Below are 18258 nucleotides of genomic sequence, written 5' to 3' on the forward strand. Positions count from 1 at the left end.
ACAACACCCTTAGTTTGTTTTTTTTTTTTCACTATATGAAATTTATTGTCAAATTGGTTTCCATACAACACCCAGTGCTCATCCCAAAAGGTGCCCTCCTCAATACCCATCACCCACCCTCCTCTCCCTCCCACCCCCCATCAACCCTCAGTTTGTTCTCAGTTTTTAAGAGTCTCTTATGCTTTGGCTCTCTCCCACTCTAACTTCTTTTTTTTTTTTCCTTCCCCTCCCCCATGGGTTTCTGTTAAGTTTCTCAGGATCCACATAAGAGTGAAACCATACGGTATCTGTCTTTCTCTGTATGGCTTATTTCACTTAGCATCACACTCTCCAGTTCCATCCACATTGCTACAAAGGGCCATATTTCATTCTTTCTCATTGCCACGTAGTACTCCATTGTGTATATAAACCACAATTTTTTTTATCCATTTATCAGTTGATGGGCATTTAGGCTCTTTCCATAATTTGGCTATTGTTGAGAGTGCTGCTATAAACATTGGGGTACAAGTGCCCCTATGCATCAGTATTCCTGAATCCCTTGGGTAAATTCCTAGCAGTGCTATTGCTGCATCATAGGGTAGATCTATTTTTGATAAATCGTGAGTAAAGGTGAGGAGTGTCAGGAGAAATGGAAAAGATGGGCAGGAGACAGACCAGGCAGGATCTTTGAGGCTCCACTTCTGCTCACTTGGCCAGTTTGATATTTATGTGAGACAGTAAATTTAACTTTCCTTTTTTATCCCCTTCCTTAATACAAAACAAACAAACAACAAGACTGTGGTTTTTTTTAAGTTTTTATTTAAATTCCAGTTAGTAAACACAGTGTGATAATAGTTTCAGATGTACAAAATAGTGACTCAACACTTAAAACACCTGGTGCTCATCACAAGAGCACCACTTACTCGCTATCACCTGTCTCATCCATATCCCCACCCACCTTCCCTTTGGTAATCATCAGTTCTCTATAGTTAAGAGTCTGTGTCTTGGTTTACTCTTTCTTTTCTTCCCCTATGATTGTTTTATTTCTTAAATTCCACATATGAGTGAAATCATATAATCTGACTTACTTCAATTACCATAATACTCTCTAGCTCCCTCCATTTGTTGCAAATGGCAAGATTTAATTCATTTTTTATGGCTCAGTAATATTCCACACCTTCTTTATCCATTCATCAGTCGATGAGCATTTGGGCTGTTTCCATAATTTGGCTATTGTTGAGAGTGTTGCTATAAACATTGGGGTACATGTATCCCTTTGAATTAGTATTTTTGTATTCTCTGGGAAGACTGTCTTTCTAAAACTAGAAGGGAAAGTATCACATCCTTGGAACTATGTGCTCACATGTCTCCTCTCATGCACACGAACCATGTCAGCACACCATCTCTAGCTCCTAATTCAATGCCCGGCCGATAGTAGGCATTCAATACATATACACACATGATTTGTAATTGCTGGGAAGTATTTTATATTTCTTGTTTTGTAAAGCATGCTGGGAACTGTGGTATTAGTACATATGATTAAAATGATTTTTAAGATGAGAGACCTTTAAGACAATATCCATTCTTTGAGTGACCACTGAACAAGTAGAAGTCATAGAGACTCCTGGGGCTAAAGATCGTTGGTCCATTTTGATGACTTATTGAACATTTAAAAATCATTATTACTCTGGCTATGAGCTAGTCCTTATCTCAGTTATAATATTGGTGAAGATGTATATATATATATATTTTAATTTGAGGGGAAACAGCAGAGGGAGAGGGAAAGAAAGAATCTCAAGCAGGCTCCACACGCAGCATGGAGCCTGATACGGGGTTCAATCTCATGACCATGAGATCATGACTTGCTCTGAAATCAAGAGTCGGATGCTTAACCGACTGAGCCACCCAGGCACCCCTGGTGAAGATGTTTTTATTTACTCATGCATCCAAAGTACATGTAGAGCATCTACTGCATGGTAGACATTTATGTTGGATGCTGAGGAGACAGAGACTATATGGTCACCATTCTTACTGCTTCAGGAGTAAATTTAATATAAAAAAGGTAACGTAATACAACATCAGTCACACAGTCATAGGATCTCTAGAATGTGCAGTGCTGTCATGTATAGTGGTGCAGTCAGGGTCTTATCCTTTCTGAGCCCATAGTCTGGTAGGGAACGTGTGCAAAGTAACTGTCCTGCAAATCACAGCATGCTGACATTTATCACCACCAACTCTTGAATAATGTCAAATTATAGGCTTGGTTGTACATGTAAATGACAGAAATATACATAGCAGATGCTTGAGAGTGCACTAATCTGCAGAGATTCTCAAGAAGTAATGAGGTATAACATGGAGGGTTTCTGTTTTTCAGTCTATTTCCATAAAAATTCTTTTCACAAAATATTGAAAGAATTCTGATTTTTTAAAAATGAGCATAACTTTGACCTCACAAATATGGTCCTAGGAATGTCTTCTATGGATATAAATGTATGTGTAAAGAGCTAGATGCAAAGGTTTATTTTTAATTTTTTAAACAATTGTTGTTATACTAACAAGTCAAACACACTCCCTCTTTTGTCTTTCATAAACTGAATTTGAAAGGCTCGTGACTCAGATTTCCACATGGCTAGCGCCATATACCCCATTCAGATCCTTGATTGTAGGTCACCTGCTAGAGAGCAGCCACTGCTTCTTGCTACTATCTTCTTATTTTTATTATGATTATGATTATAATTATCTTTATTATGATTATGATAGTTTTATTGCAGGACTTAAACACCAACTGCCATATTTATTTGTGTGCGTTGTTTTTCTTGTTTATCTTTCAGTCCCCACAATGTAAACGCTATGAGAACAGAGGCCTTGCATTTCCAGTCTGGGACGAGGTAACTATTGAGCAATGAACATATATTCCATAAATATTTGTTGAATGAATAAATAACAAAAGCAAAACAAACAAAATGTTCACCAGTAGGTTATTGACCAAATGCATTGGATAACCATATAATGAAATTCTGTGCAGCCTTTAAAATGGCATTTTTATAAATATATATGGTTTTCTTTTTTTTTAATGTGATAGGTTGTTCATAATAGTAAAAAAAGGTATAGTTTGCAAAGAAGCCTCTTCACTGTTCAGTATAATTCTCTTTCTCTCTCTCCCCATATACATATTTGTGTGTTTTTGTGTGTGTATGAAAAAGAAACAAAAATGTTAATGGTAATTATTTCTGAGTGGAGAGAGTTCAGTTTCATTTGTTCTTTGAATTTTTTGTAATATTTTATATTTGTTCTTTGTGCCTCTCTATATTTTTATAGTTAGTTTTTTGTGTGTAAAAAAATCTAAAGTCATAAAGGCATTTTTAGTCCCCAGGTAGGTTAAGCAATCATGTTGAGCATTAAGGATTTTGAGGGTTTTGCTAGTTTGTTTCTGCAGAGTGACCCATATTGACTAAATTTTAAATTTGTCATTGGATTGTTACCTGCTACCTCTAAGATCTTTATATAGATAGCCAGTTATTAAATTCAAGAATTTGGTAACGTTTCTGCGTGCAAAATACTTGCAGAGTAATATTACTGTAGTATATGATATTGTAGCATCCTAAATACACACTTATAAAATTGGCACCTAAGGGGTGCCTGGCTGACTCAATTGGTAGAGCATGGGACTCTTGATCTCTGGGTTGTGAGTTTGAACTCCACACTGGGCGTAGAGTTTACTTAAAAAATAACAATAAAAATAAGATTGACACTTAATATATGTTTTCAAAGAAATAACAATCTAATGTAAATAGCATACTTTGTCTTCTGATTTTAATGTGACTTTTGAGTTTTGTTTACTTTCCTCTCCTCTCTGTCACATTTAGTGTAGTGCCCTCATGAAAAGAATCTATTTATCCCTTCGGTCCTTTGATAAGCTGGGATTCTCAGATACATTTACAAAGAAAGTTATGGTGCTAGAGCTTTGAGAATCTAAAAGGATAATTTTATGAAAATAATTCTCCATATAAGTGGCAATCCTCAGGCAATCTCTCAATATTTCTCCCAATATGGATCAGCCCATGAATTCCCAAGAAAGATTAAAAATACATTTTAAACTTCTTTAAACTTTTAAAATCTTAAATTAAATGCTTAACTCTCTTTAAATGTGTGACACCATCCATCACAATTTTATATTTAGACACATAATAATGTATAATCTCAGCTTCTGTCCACTTGTAAAAATGGGAATAGACTTGGAGAAATAAGCAATTTCCCAACAGAAAATTGGAAATTCTGCCAACCAATTCCAGGTGACCTGCCATCAATCAGTGTTAAATTCTCTGGGGCTATTGTTGAAGGGTATTGCTATTAGTGAAGGGCTTCACCTGGTGACTAATGGTATATAACAAATACATTGAAGAACTATAGAACCCCCCTGAATCTGTAATTGTCTGGTAACTTTCAGCAGAGACCTTTCCTGGCAATTGAGAAAGTGAGATTTTTATAACCTCCTTGCAGTTCTCCTATTAAAATATCTGTTTTTAGAGAAATGGGTGAAATGATTATGCCATGCAATTAAATTAAATTAGCTGACAAAATATTTCTTTATGACTAAACTGTTTAATGTAGGCATTTGGAAATATGTGGTATCATTTAGAATATGTGCAAATGTGACAATTATTCTGATTCTGAAGTTAAATAAGAAGTCTCAGTTTGTAATAAAATCTCCTTGTTTGGTATTATTAAGTAATTATGATTAATGTTTGAAATGTAATGTTCCATGGTTATAATTTCCTTGTTTGCTTGAGCGAGTACATTAGGAATTCATTAAAAATGCAGGCTCTTTAGATACCTGCAAACTACAAATGTAGTGAGGACTTTGCTGGAGGTTAGGAAGCATTTTTCAGTAAGAAGCCATGAGTGGGGTGAACCAACAGCTGGCAGATAACTATGATGGATTTCTAGTACTGAAATGCAGGAATAGACAAATGGGTTTGTTCATTGATGTCAAAAATCAAATCCATTCTGATGTAAAAATCTAATTGCAAAGCATCCCTGCCATTCCTGTAACTCTTAACTGTAAAGGCTGAAGCAGGTAAGATTTAAAATGTACAGATGTGGCTAATACTTATGGGCAGGGCACGGATATACAAAGGCAGCTAAGATTTTGATGTCATCAAAAAGTAGTTTGTCTTATGTGGTGAAAATAGTAAAATCAGTCATTTCATTGCTTGATCAATCATTCCAGCATTCCTGGAGCATGTGCATCACCAGATGATTGTGAAGAGTAAATGAAATGAAGTACATAAAACACCCAGTGTCCTGTTGGTTCTACCTAGAAAGCATCATTTCAAGTGTTGCCCCAGAGTTAGTTGTGTGGTGATCAATCAATTGGGCTTCCTCCACTTAGGAGGAAGTGATGCGGTGAAGAACACCTGCATCCCCTGGGGATGTTGTCTCCAACCAAAGAAAGTGCAGCTCTGGTGTCACCTTCTTTTCTTCTAAGGATGCTAAACCCATCATGAGGGCCCCACCATCATGCCCTCATCTAAATCTAATTACTTCCCAAAGGCTCCACCTCCTAATACCATCATATTGGGAGTTGGGGCTTTAGGCTATGAATTTTGAGGCCATAAACATTGAGTCCATACCAAGGGTTATGAGAGCATATCCTTAAAGCCTATAAATCATGACAGGTATACAAAGGGGAACTTCCAGAATAGTAGGACCACGATGTCCATTTCTATCATTTCATATCTTGAAAGAGTAGGCAATAAACGGAAGTCTTGATACAAGAATTGGTGAACATGGGACCTGTTATCACAGACAGTGTGCTAGAGCGAAGAGGTGACTGGATAAGACTCAGATTTGCTGTACAGCCCTAACTCATTGTTTGCTCATGGATACATCTGTTCAACTCTCTAAAGCTTGATTTCCTTATCTGAAGAAAAGAAATCGTAGATTTTGCTGAACTCAGATGAAGGTTACAAGAACACAAGGGTATAATGTATAAAAGTCGCGTCAAATAATGGGCAAATGGAATTATCATTATCTGTATTAATTTCCTAGGGCTGCTGTAACAAATTACTTTTTACCGTAAAACAACACAAATTTGTTATCTTACATTCTGGAGGTCAGAAGTCCTAAATGAATCTTGTAGGGATAAAATTAGGGTGTAAGTAGGGCTATGTTCCTTTTGGAGGCTCTAGGGAACAATCCATTTCTTGCCCTTTCCAAGTTTAGAGGGGCTGCCCATATTCCTTGGCTTGTAGCCCTGCATTTCTCCAACCTCAGCTGTTGTCACCTTGCCTTCTCTGACGTTAATTCTCTTGACTCCTCCTTACCCTTTTTTATTGTAAAAAAAAAAAAAAAAAGCACAACATAAAATTTACCATCTTAACCATTTTTAATAGTATATTACAGTAGTGTTAACTCTATGCACATTTGCTTTGCATCAGGACTCTAGAACAATTTCATCTTGGAACACTGAAACTATACCCATTGAATAACAACTCTTTCCCTGCTCCCCCCCCCATCTCATTCTTATAAGGACCCTTGGGATTATATTGGACCCATTTAGATTATCTAAGATAATCTTCTCACTTCAAGATCCTTAATTATATCTCCACAGATCTTTTATAGTCACCAGGTTCCAGATATTAGGATGTAGACATTTTTGGAAAGTCATTATTCTGTCTACCACATTATTTGATGAGATAGGTCAGGTAGTTAATATAAGCAACTTAGAAAAAGAATCAAATTATCAGATATGTTGAAGGAAGTGGGACATCCACTTATTCTGTATAACTGTATTTTCTTTATTCTAATGAAATTGTATTTTTGGAAAATGGAATTAGATACATTAATGGATGGTAGAGTCACATGGATCAATTAAGAACATGATTTAGGGTTTCCTTCTATTGTCAATAAAAATAAAATGGCTTGTCTTATTTTTTAAAAAGTTCCCTAAAAGGACTGCCTGAAGATGAACTATTGTATGGATCTTCTGTGGGCTAGGGCACATCATGTTTATAATGATATGGGGGTATAAATAAAGAAATACTAAGACTCATCTCCATTTGCATGCTAATTCTTTTCTTTCTCTCTCTGTGATATTACCAAGCCATATGTTCAGGTCTATGACTAAGAGACCAGCATTATACAAGTCTTCAGGAAAGAAGGCTTGTGTGAGTTTGTAGGGATTAGAAAAATGAGGTCCATTTTGACTCCTTCATTTTAGAGGTAGAGGGGGCAACTGTGTAATTTAAGGTGCTTCTAATATTGTCTCCGAGACATGCTGAGTGATAAGAGAGCCTAACAGACGCACAATTTAATCTGAAAATCTAAGAGAAGTGTTGTAAAACTCCGATGAGAACAGAGGATCTGATAGAACAGAACAGCAGTTGCCTCTTGGCATGTAGTCATAAGCATGTTTAATAAGCGTTCCTTGAGGACATAGACATCTTGGTTGACCTTGGTACTCGTCTAGGGACTTAATAGGAGGCATAGTGTCATGCACTGTGATTGAGAAGAGAGGATGAGTGACCCATGATGAGCTTTCAAAATGTCCTCTATAAGTTAAACTCACTGGGAACCCACCAGGAAAAGGGGAGATAAGATTTAGAGAATGGGGCTTGCCAATGTTATGGTTCTGCTTTACATTTGAACTAATTGGAAAGGAGTTTGCCTTCAAACTCTGGAGCCTCCAAAACCTTACCTTAACCTTAACCTTAACCCTAACCCTAACCCTAACCCTGGAAAAGGTGAGAATTAAGCATGGTGTGAGCTAGGATGATCCCCCAATGCTGAATTCTCCAGAAGTTATCTGATTGATCGTTTTTTTTTTTTTTATTTTTTTTTTCAACGTTTATTTATTTTTGGGACAGAGAGAGACAGAGCATGAACGGGGGAGGGGCAGAGAGAGAGGGAGACACAGAATCGGAAACAGGCTCCAGGCTCTGAGCCATCAGCCCAGAGCCTGACGCGGGGCTCGAAGTCACGGACCGCGAGATCGTGACCTGGCTGAAGTCGGACGCTTAACCGACTGCGCCATCCTGGCGCCCCTGATTGATCGGTTTTTATATGGGCAGTAGGTGAAGCTCCTCAGTTACTGGACCCAGATTTGAGTTCAGAAACTACTACCACCACTGGAAGTCTGATCTCTTAGTCCTAAACCTGCTTCTCTCATGTCCCCATGTGAGTCCTATACTCATGTCTTTCCCTCTGAGTCCTACCCTATGACCCATTGTGACTTTGAGCACTACTCTTCTGCTAACTAGGTCTCCAGCTGTGACTGCCTAGAATATAATTTTCTTCTTCCATCATCTTACAAGTTTGTAATTACCTTTTAAAAGTTGGTGCATGTATGATTTCCTCCAGAAAGGTTTTCCTAAAACCCGGTATAAGTTATAACCTCCATCTTTACTTCTAAAATGCTTTTTTTCTGCTTTGTGTGTATGTGTGTGTGTTTTTGTATCATAGCCAGTTTAATGGAAGTTTTTACTTGCTATTTCTTAAACTTGCTAGACTGTGAGCCTCTTGTGGATAAGGAGTGTGACTTAGGCTTTTCCATGTTACAGCCAGTACATAACATAGGGTCCAGTGCATAATAGGTGCTTAATGACTATGCAAATTAAGGAATGAATAAATGAATGCACAAGAGCTATTCCAGCCCAAGGTGGTGCTGCCAAAACATAACTGTACAACTCTCGTCAGAGTCACACCTGCCATCAGAAGATGAAACTTTATGAAGACATAGAAACTTATCACTGCTCAAATATCACTCATATTTGAGTCACTCATAATTTTACCTAGTTTAGAGAAGCCACAGATGAACATGTTGGCAGTTACAAAGTTACCTTAAAATAAAGACTATACCTTCTGGTTTTTGAGAGCAATAGTCAAGTGTGATGTTTATTTTGAAAAGTGATACTATATATTAGTAATATCAGTGACCATCCTGCATTGGGTCCTTGTGTGTCAGCTATTGTGCCAAGTGTACTGGAACAGAATTTAATTCATAGAACCCTTTGTTGCCATGTGCAGAAGAGGAGATAGGACTAAGAAGAGAAGGGCTTATTCTGTGTTTCAGAACCAGCATAGGCCTCAGCTGAGGACCTAAGTTTGTCTGCTTCTCCTCTAGAAGCGATGCTTTTAACCATTATGCAGTCCTGCCAGATTTGGTCACCTGAAAAGTCTAAAATGCTATGGGTCATACTTTTCATTTATGATATGGACTTAATCAGAATCTCCATAGCAACAATAGGAAAAAAAAAAAAAAGCCCACTGTAATGAATAGCCAATAGGGACAGGATAATCCAGAAGTGAAGGAAAATTCATATCATGTAGCTCTGTAAAATGTGAAGCTCTCTTGATCGAAGGGAATGACAAGTTCAGTGTCAGAGAAGGGACTGTATTAGAACTTCCCATAGTCTAGCATTTGCCTGGTTGCCATGCCATTTCCTACCCCTCTCCAGGTTCACCACAGTGCAGCTGTATTCATTTCTTTCCTAATCTTTGAATTTATCAGATATTTCTGTCTCTTGCATTTACTACCTCCACTTTCTGGAGCTCTTGTCTTATAGCTCTTTGAATGTCTGGATTACTAGATGTGTGCCTGAAGCACAGTCCATAGCTGGTAAATACTTTCTGAACAAAGGAAAGAAACAGGCAGATGAGTTGCTGGACTATTTAACATCATGTTTATACGGATTTGCCTCTAGGTCTCTCTCTCTCCTTTACTGTACTTTTGAGATATTATTGATAATAAGCATGTGCCAATTTTTTTTTATTATATCCCCAGAAGGAGAGGGGAAGTAAGCAAATGTTAAGTATTTGAGCATTTTTGATGTACCAGATTCTTATATATAATTCTCCTTTCAATCCTCCAAACATCTCTTTGTAGCAGTTTGCAGACATGAAATTTGAGGCTCAGAGAAGTTAATGGTGTAGTCATAATTGTTCAAACATAGAACTAGCATAATAACCCAGGTCTGTCTTCCTTCCGTGATACCAGAATGACCTATATGGATGAAACAATTAAAACACTTACTGTGAAAGGGAAGAGGTGAAGGAATAGGGACCCACTTTAGGAATATTAAGAAAGAGGGGTGCCTGGGGGGCTTAGCTGGTGAAGCGTCTGACTCTGGGTTTCAGCACAGGTCATGATCTCAAGGTTTTGTGAGTTTGAGCCCCACATCGGGCTCTGTGCTGACAGTGAGAAGCCTACTCAGGATTCTCTCTCTCTCTCTGCCCCTCCCTTGCTCATGCTGTTTCTCTCTCAAAACAAATAAATAAAAAAGCTTAAAAATAATTTAAAAATTAAGAAAAAAAGAATATTAAGGAAGACGTTTACATAACATAGAACTCAGGTTTCCTTCATTTAGTGCATCCCCTTCCTTGACCTGGGGTAATTGGATTAGCTGTCTGGCTACTCTATCTTGCTAGACTATTGAGAGACCTAGAGGCTGAGTGGTATTTAATAGTACTTTAATAGTTATAGGCAAGGCAGTATTACAGCTTTTCTCCACTAGTAAACTTAGAGGAACAGGAATTAGGATATAGAAGTAGGAACATTGGGGGCACCTGGATGGCTCAGTCGGTTAAGCATCCGACTTCGGCTCAGGTCATGATCTCATGGTTCGTGGGTTTGAGCCCTGCATCAGGCTGTGTGCTGACAGCTCAGAGCCTGTAGCCTGCTTCCGATTCTCTCTCTCTCTTTCTCTGTCCCACTCCCCCTCATGCTCTCTTTCTCTCAAAGATAAATAAACGTTAAAAAAATTAAAAAAAAAAGAAGTAGGAACATTGGTGAGACATTTCAGAGTGGGCCTCAGGTATCAAGGGTTGATGCCTAAAAAAGGAAAACCAGAAACTGAGGTGGGGGAACATTGAGTGGAAACCTCTTCTCCCAAATGCCACTTGGAGCTAGAACATATGGAGAAACACCTCTGTCTTCTCATTGGGCACTGAATCAAATCAAGTGTGTTATCTTTGAACCTCAGCTGGTGGTAGTATGGGAGGGACTAGAAACATGGGTTTGGGAGTCAGACACGAATTTAATTCCTAGGCAGGTCTTCTAGTTACTGGCTAATTGACACTTAGGTCTTTAAACTGTCTTTACTCCAGTTTCTTAAAAAGAAAAGAGAAAAAAAAAAAAAGAAAAAGAAATGAAGAGAATCTGACACTAGGGTTGTGTGGATTAACCTCAGTAATGCTGCAAAAAATGCTTTGCACTGAAAAAGTGCTTTATAAAATGAGCTGTAGTTATATTTAATAATAATATTATTAATATTAACAATTGTAATCCATCATAATGCTAAAGATATTAGAAATAGTAATGGTGCATTATTTTCTACATAACATCTCATCATTAAATAGAATTACTTGTAATTTGTTTTTCATGAAGTGGTAAAGTACATAAAAAAGATGCTTTACTTGAATTGTGTACCATTTATGCACTTTATCTTAAAATGAGACATTATTCCTTCAGTAGATATTTAGTGCATTATGGATTATGCTGTCTTCCTTCATTTGTTTGAATAATTACTTTATGACTGAGACTTACAGAAACTTGATTAAAAATCACCAATAATACTGTTTCTTTTCTGCTTTTCGTGTTATTTAGTAAGGTGTGAAAAACAATTATATCTATTAATAAAAAGCTGACTATTTAAGCAGCTGAGCAGTCAGTATTGTTACTTATTTTCTTTCTTGCCTGGATTTTCAAGATAATCAATGGCCATTTTTGTAACTGAATAATTGAGCTCTCCTTGGGGAACCTGAAAATGGAAAAATAGAAGAAAAAAAAGGAAAAGGACTTTAAAAATTCACAGTCATGAATACTGGTTCTGCATACTAATCACAAACTCTGCCTGAGGGCATGACAATTCCCTCCCAATCTGGATCATGGTTCCCACCCCTGTGGCTCTTGGGAGAGCAGGAGTTCAGAATCAAACAACCATCTATGCTAATAATACTTTTAAGGCATTTAAGGAAACCATTTATCAGGATCAGGGTGTTTCTAAAGTGGTGTTTGTCGGCTGAGACATTTAGATTTGTTCTAATGACAAAGAAGAATGAGGTTAAATTAATCAAATAATTTGCCAAACTTTTGCTTTGGTAAAGAAATTAAACAGTCTGGAAATCCCATGAAGGGTCTGTGTAAAGCTGAGTCTATATGACCACTGAAAAAGTGTTTCAGAAAGGAATGATAATGTGCGGCCCCATAGAACACTGAATCCCTTTGAAGGTTTCCCTCTTTTGTGGTGAAAATATAAAGTAAGCACAAGGTAGTGATTTTTTTTCTCAAAATGATTTTTCCTTCATTCAAAAATGAAGCATTCTGAGATTGTATCATCTCTATCTCTACCTTACTCCTCACTCCTCCTCCTCCTCCTCCTCCTCCTCCTCCTCCTCCTCCTCCTCCTCCTCCGTCGTCGTCATCATCATCATCTATCCATCTCAAAATGTTTAGGAAGGGGCGCCTGGGTGGCTCAGTCGGTTGAGCATCCGACTTTGGCTCGGGTCATGATCTCATGGTTCCTTGGTTTGAGCCCTGCTTCAGGCTCTGTACTGACAGCTCAGAGCCTGGAGCCTGTTTCGGATTCTGTGTCTCCCTCTCTCTCTGCCCCTCCCCCACTCGTGCTCTGTCTCCGGCTGTCTCAAAAATAAATAAACATTAAAAAAAAAGGTTGAGGCAAATCAACATCATTCTCATTTAGCTATGTAATTTAACTGGTCCTTGAAATGCCAATTTTGAGTGCCAGTGATAAAGAGTCAAGACTCCAAAGATTACCTTGTAGCTCCCGGCTTACTGTTAATTGGCTAGATAACCTTCTTAGTCACTTTCTCCAACTAAAACTCAGTTTCTCACCAGAGATTTATTACAATGATAGAGATAATTTGGCCCAGTGCTACACAAAGTGTGGTCTGAGCACCAGCAGTATCAACATTACTTGGGAGCTTGTTAAAAATGCAGAATCTCAGACTCCAGCCCAGACTTACTGAGTTAGAAATTCTGGTAGTGGGAACCAGAAATATGTATTTCAACAAGTCCTCCAGATGATTTTGATATACTCTATAAAGACTGTGAACTAGTACTAATCTTTCCCACAGAGATGATGTTCTTGATTATAGATGATTTACAGTCAGGATTATTTAACAGTAAGTTTTACTCTTGTTAGAGGGATTGAGTGTCCTTCTGAAAGCTATTAACACTTTCTCACTTGGTAACCATAATAGTTGGGGGAGTAAATAACTCTTCATGAGTCAGGTTCCTTGATGCCTTCTATTTGGAGGCTCCAGGAAATAAAACATTTCCACTAAGGAAGGCACTCACCGAGTGCCCAAAGACTCAGTAGTTTGTCCTGAGAATATAAAACATTGTGAAAGGAGGTGTACGAAATGGGTTAGAATGCAGGTTCTGGAGTTATTTTCTATTGGATCCTAATTCATATAAGATTAACAATGGCTTCTCTTATTAATCTCCTAGGACTTTTGTTTTTTTCTTTTTATTAGAGAGGGAGACAGAGACAGAGAGTTAGTGGGGGGGGGGTGCAGAGGGAGAGAGAGAATCTTAAGCAGGCTTCATGCTCAGGATGACGCCTGACACAGGTTCAATCCTACAACCTCAGGATCATGACCTGAGCAGAAATCTATGAGAGTCAGACGCTCAGTTGACTGAACTACCCGAGTGCCCTTCTCCTAGGGCCCTTGTAAATGGTGATAATTGTAGTGTTCTCTTAAGATTAAATGAGATAATGCATGCAGCAAACTTATCTCTGCTCCTGGCACAAGTGAATGCTAAATCCACATTGCTTATTTTTGGAGATGAATATGAAATTTCCTATAATGGGATGGAGGACAGAGGAAGGAAAAATGTTTTGTGAGCTTTACCTTCATGAATAAAAGAATAAAATTGCATTGGGACATACATCTACCCCACAATTCAGCAATTTTATTTCTGTTTATTCACCAATGAGAAATGCAAAATATGTCCACAATGGGCATGGCTTTTCATCACAGCTCTATTCATAAAAGTCTAAAACTGGAAACAGCTTAAATGTCCATCAGCAAATGAATGGACATACAAATTGTGGTGTTTTCACACAATAGAATATTAGTCAGCAATAAAAAGGAACAAACTTCTGATGTACCCAACACCAGAGATGACTCTCAAAACATTTTGTTGAGGAAAAGAAGTCAGACATGACCATTGCCTATTGTGTATTCTGTATATGAGTTTCTGGAGCAGATAAAACTAAGCTAATATGATAGAACTTGGAGAAGTAGTTATCTCTCCGGGGATGGTTGAATGGAGAGGTGCACTGGGAGCTTTGGGGTTAATTCTGATTAGGATGGTCCCTGTGAAGATGTATATGTTGTCAAAGCACATCAAAATGTGCACTTAAAATATGAGCATTTATTTTTACGTAAATTAAAACTAAGTAACCCCTAAGGAAATGCACCAGGTGAGCTAGTTACCATCTCAGAAGTTCATGTGCATTCATGGTCTACAAGAACTTTGTAAGATTTCATAACCTTTAGGAATTATCTATGTTTCCTCATATGTGTGATTCCCCATGATGAATAGCAATCCAACTCCAAAGAGCAAAATAAATCAATAACATCACCAAGAGCAAAAAGAAGCTGGAGATACTGGGCCATATCCAAATATACTTTATGAGAAGATTGCCCATTAGCCACAATTTACTGTCTTCTAACCCCCAAGGGGAAATTTTGTTTTGCTTCCAAATTCTCTTAGAAATACTTGGTTAAAATGAAGAATAAATTACCTTGAATCTAGTATCATTAGTACCCAGCATCTATTGCCACTAAGCCTATCATATTGAGTACATTCATTCGGCAAGTAGTCAGCAAGCATTAATTGAATGTCTACTTCCTGCTCAGTAGGGTCTTTAAAGAAGTGAAAAATAGGTGTTAACATGACGTTTTAGAGCTAGGCAGTCTGCGTGCTTAAAGAATCTCTTATACTGTGGAAATTGCAGCAGAGAGGGCAATTGGCTTAATCAAGGTCACTTTTGCACTCCTGGGTTTGAATCTCATAAATGCCAATCAAAGAATCTTCTCATGGAATCCCATTGGTACAGTTCTTTCTTTTAGAGGATTTATAATCTATTTCAATACTCCTGCAAGCACAAGCCAGAGATTAACTAGAACATAAACAAGGAGACAGGAGAGAGGGAAAAGAGATTCAATGTTTGAGCATCTACTCTGTGCCAGATCATTTTCTGTGTTTTATACTTCTTACCTATCCAAGAAAGGGGTGTTTTCATTTCCATATCATGAGAAATCTGAGGCTCAGGGAGTTACCTAAGGTCTTAATTCTGTCAAGTGACAGAACCCAGTTATGTCAGGTGCAAGGTGTTGACATGATACAGAGCTGGAGCATTATAATGTAATGTTTTAAGGAAGTGATTTCAGTGAGAGGAGTACTCAACAGAACAAATGAATCAATTACCTTTCTTTGTTTTCAGTAAGGAAAACAGAATTTCATAGCTACATTGGGATGTCCAATGTAGAATCTGTACGTTCTGTAATGACAGAGAAGATACGATGTGAGACAGGAGGATTCATCTGGCTTTTTTTTTTTTTCTTCTGCATTCACTATTAGTGACATAGAACTTCTAATCAAGCATTTAATACTTTCTTTTGCCACTCAGTAAAAGGCTTTTTATTTCAATTTGCCTCCTAGGTGTTCTGTGTCAGGCAATTACTCTACCAGAAGGTTTTCAAAGTCTAAGAAATTAAATGGGCGGTTCTTAAAGTAACACTGTCTTGAAAGCATAATTGCAGTTAAGTAATAACAAACCTGAGTGCACAAATTGGGTTTTCTTCTTCTCTTGGCACCCAGGCTCCTTCCATTAGCACGAGTTCCCAATGTATCAGAAAGGAAACCAGAATTCACACCCAGATCAGTCACACATATGATCCAGAAATGAGAGCATGCAGCCTGACTGTATCATATTAGGTTTGCAGAAAATTACCTCCCCCACCCACCTTTTTGTTTGGTCTTTTGCTTAGTTTATTGCATTTTTACAGCTGGTAGTTAGATTACTTGAAGCTCCAGTGTGGCAAAAGGACTGAGATAGGGCCTTGGAGATGTTTAGGAGGGAACTTGGGGGCAGAGTATCGTGTGATCAGCATTAATGCTGCTGGAGGCCAGTATTTCCAAGGACATTCAGACCTACCAGCCTGACCAAGCACAAGATAGCACAGTTTTCATCATGCCAGAAATCGGCTCATGGCATGGCTATTAAGCCTGTCTGATTGAGTCATTTTAAACATGGGGGTAGGCAGAATTCTAAACATATCCCCCAAGAGGCCTGTCCTCTGGTTATTCAATTAAACGCTAATCTAGGTAGTTGTGAAGGGGCTTTTTTTTATGTAAAAAAAATTTTTTTAATGTTTACTTATTATTGAGAGAGAGAGAGAGAGAGAGAGAGCGAGCGAGCATGACTAGGGGAGGGGCAGAGAGAGAGGGAGACACAGAATCCGAAGAAGGCTCCAGGCTCTGAGCTGTCAGCACAGAGCCTGACGTGGGGCTTGAACTCAAAAACTGTGAGATCATGACCTGAGCCAAAGTCGGATGCTTAACGGACTGAGCCATCCAGGTGGCCCTGTTGTGAAGGGGCTTTATAAGTAGAATTAAGATTGCTAATCAGCTGACCTTGAAATAGACTATCGTGGAGTATCGAGTAAGCACACAAACCCTTTAAATTAAATGGAAGAGGAAAGCAAAAGAGCCAGTCAGAGATGTCGTGGAAGAAGAGGGGGCAGAAGAGATAGAGTTGTGAAAAGGATTTGTCTTAACTTTGCTGGTTCTGACACGTAGGGAGCCACATGCAAGAGCTGGAGAAAGGCCTCTAGGAACTAAGGGTGGTCTTGGGTTGACAGCCATTGCGAAAACAGCACCTGAGATCTACAACTGAATGGAACTGGATTCAGCCAACAACTGATGAACTTGGAAACAAATTCTCCCCTAGTGCCTCCAGAAGGGAACACAGCCCTGCTGACACCTTCATTCTGGTCTTCTGAGACTTTAAGCAGAGCACCCTGCTGAGCCCACCAGATTTCAGATCTACAGAACCACCATATAATAAAGAGGTGTTGTTTCAAGCCACCAAATTTGTGATAATTTGTTATGGCAACCATAGAAAGTTAATACAAATCTCTTGTGATGGGGACTCAAGAAGATCCCTTTTGTATTTCCAACCTCACCTCTTCAGGTTTTTGAATGAGCCACTCTTTTGGGACAACCTATAACTTTCCAGAGATTCCAATTAAAAGCATCATTTTGTTGTTGTTTAAGGGTGAAGGAAGTGAGACAATGCACATTGAGCCAAAATTTCATTTGGATGGATTTAAAACTGTGACTAGGGTTCTCTTCTCCACTGTAGTTTCATCCAACAGACTCTCAAGGGTTTGTTTTCCAAGTCAGGACAGTGGGTGCGTCCAGAATGTTGGACTGATTTAACTGATTCATACGGTTGCATCGTATTTAACTGATTCAATACGGTGGTAAAAATAAACTTTGTTTCCTACTGTCTTTGTAGCAAATTACTTCAAAATGAATGGCTTAAAACAACAGAAATTTCGTATGTCTTATTCTAGTTCTGGAGGTTAGAAGTCTGAAATGAAGGTGTTGTTGGAACCATTTCTGTCTCTGAAGACGTTAGAGGACTTGCTTCCTTATCTCTTCTTAGTTTCTAGTGGTTGCCAGCAACCTTGGCATTCCTTGATTTATAGATGCATTACTGCAAACTTTGCCCCCATTGTTACATGATGTTCTCTCTGCGTGAATTCATACAGCATTCTCCTCTTTCTGTGTTTGTGTCCAAATTTCTCTTACAAGTACATCAGTCATTGGACTAGGGGTTACCCTAATACAGCATGATCTCACCTTAACTTAACAGTATATCTCTGCAAAGACCCTATTTCCAAATAAGGTCAGATCCTGAGGTTCTTGGTGAACATAAATTTTGAGGGGACACTGTTCAACCCAGTACAGACATGATGTTTGCCTCCTACTTTAGCTTTGGAAAGAAAAATAAAGCACCTGAGGAAATATTTGAAATACTATCCACATTCATGGTGGTTTCCTCAGTTAAACACTTCAAATGTGTTGTTTTTGTCTATGTGGTGCCAAGCCACAATGGGTGAGATTTAACTCTTAAAACTTACTGAAATAATTTACAATATGTTAAGGCGATAGAACAAAAATTAAGTCTTCATTATGTCACCAAAGGAGATAGGACTAGTTGAGAGTTACAGAATGTT

At 38.3% G+C, this 18258-nt stretch overlaps 1 long non-coding RNA gene across 2 annotated transcripts in view; it reads left to right on the plus strand.

Annotated features, from left to right (window-relative positions):
- LOC123382267 overlaps window positions 1–18258 on the plus strand; it is a 221930-nt gene that overhangs the window by 101269 nt on the left and 102403 nt on the right. Inside the window, exons 8-9 of one of the 2 annotated variants that reach the window (XR_006590383.1) lie at window positions 2811–2867; window positions 5210–7033. This is a non-coding gene — a long non-coding RNA (uncharacterized LOC123382267). Of the gene's footprint in view, window positions 1–2810; window positions 2868–5209; window positions 7034–18258 lie in introns of those variants that run through there. The other variant, XR_006590384.1, reaches the window with a different exon arrangement.

This window comes from Felis catus, chromosome E2 (assembly GCF_018350175.1).
Source record: "Felis catus isolate Fca126 chromosome E2, F.catus_Fca126_mat1.0, whole genome shotgun sequence".
NCBI lineage: Eukaryota > Metazoa > Chordata > Mammalia > Carnivora > Felidae > Felis > Felis catus.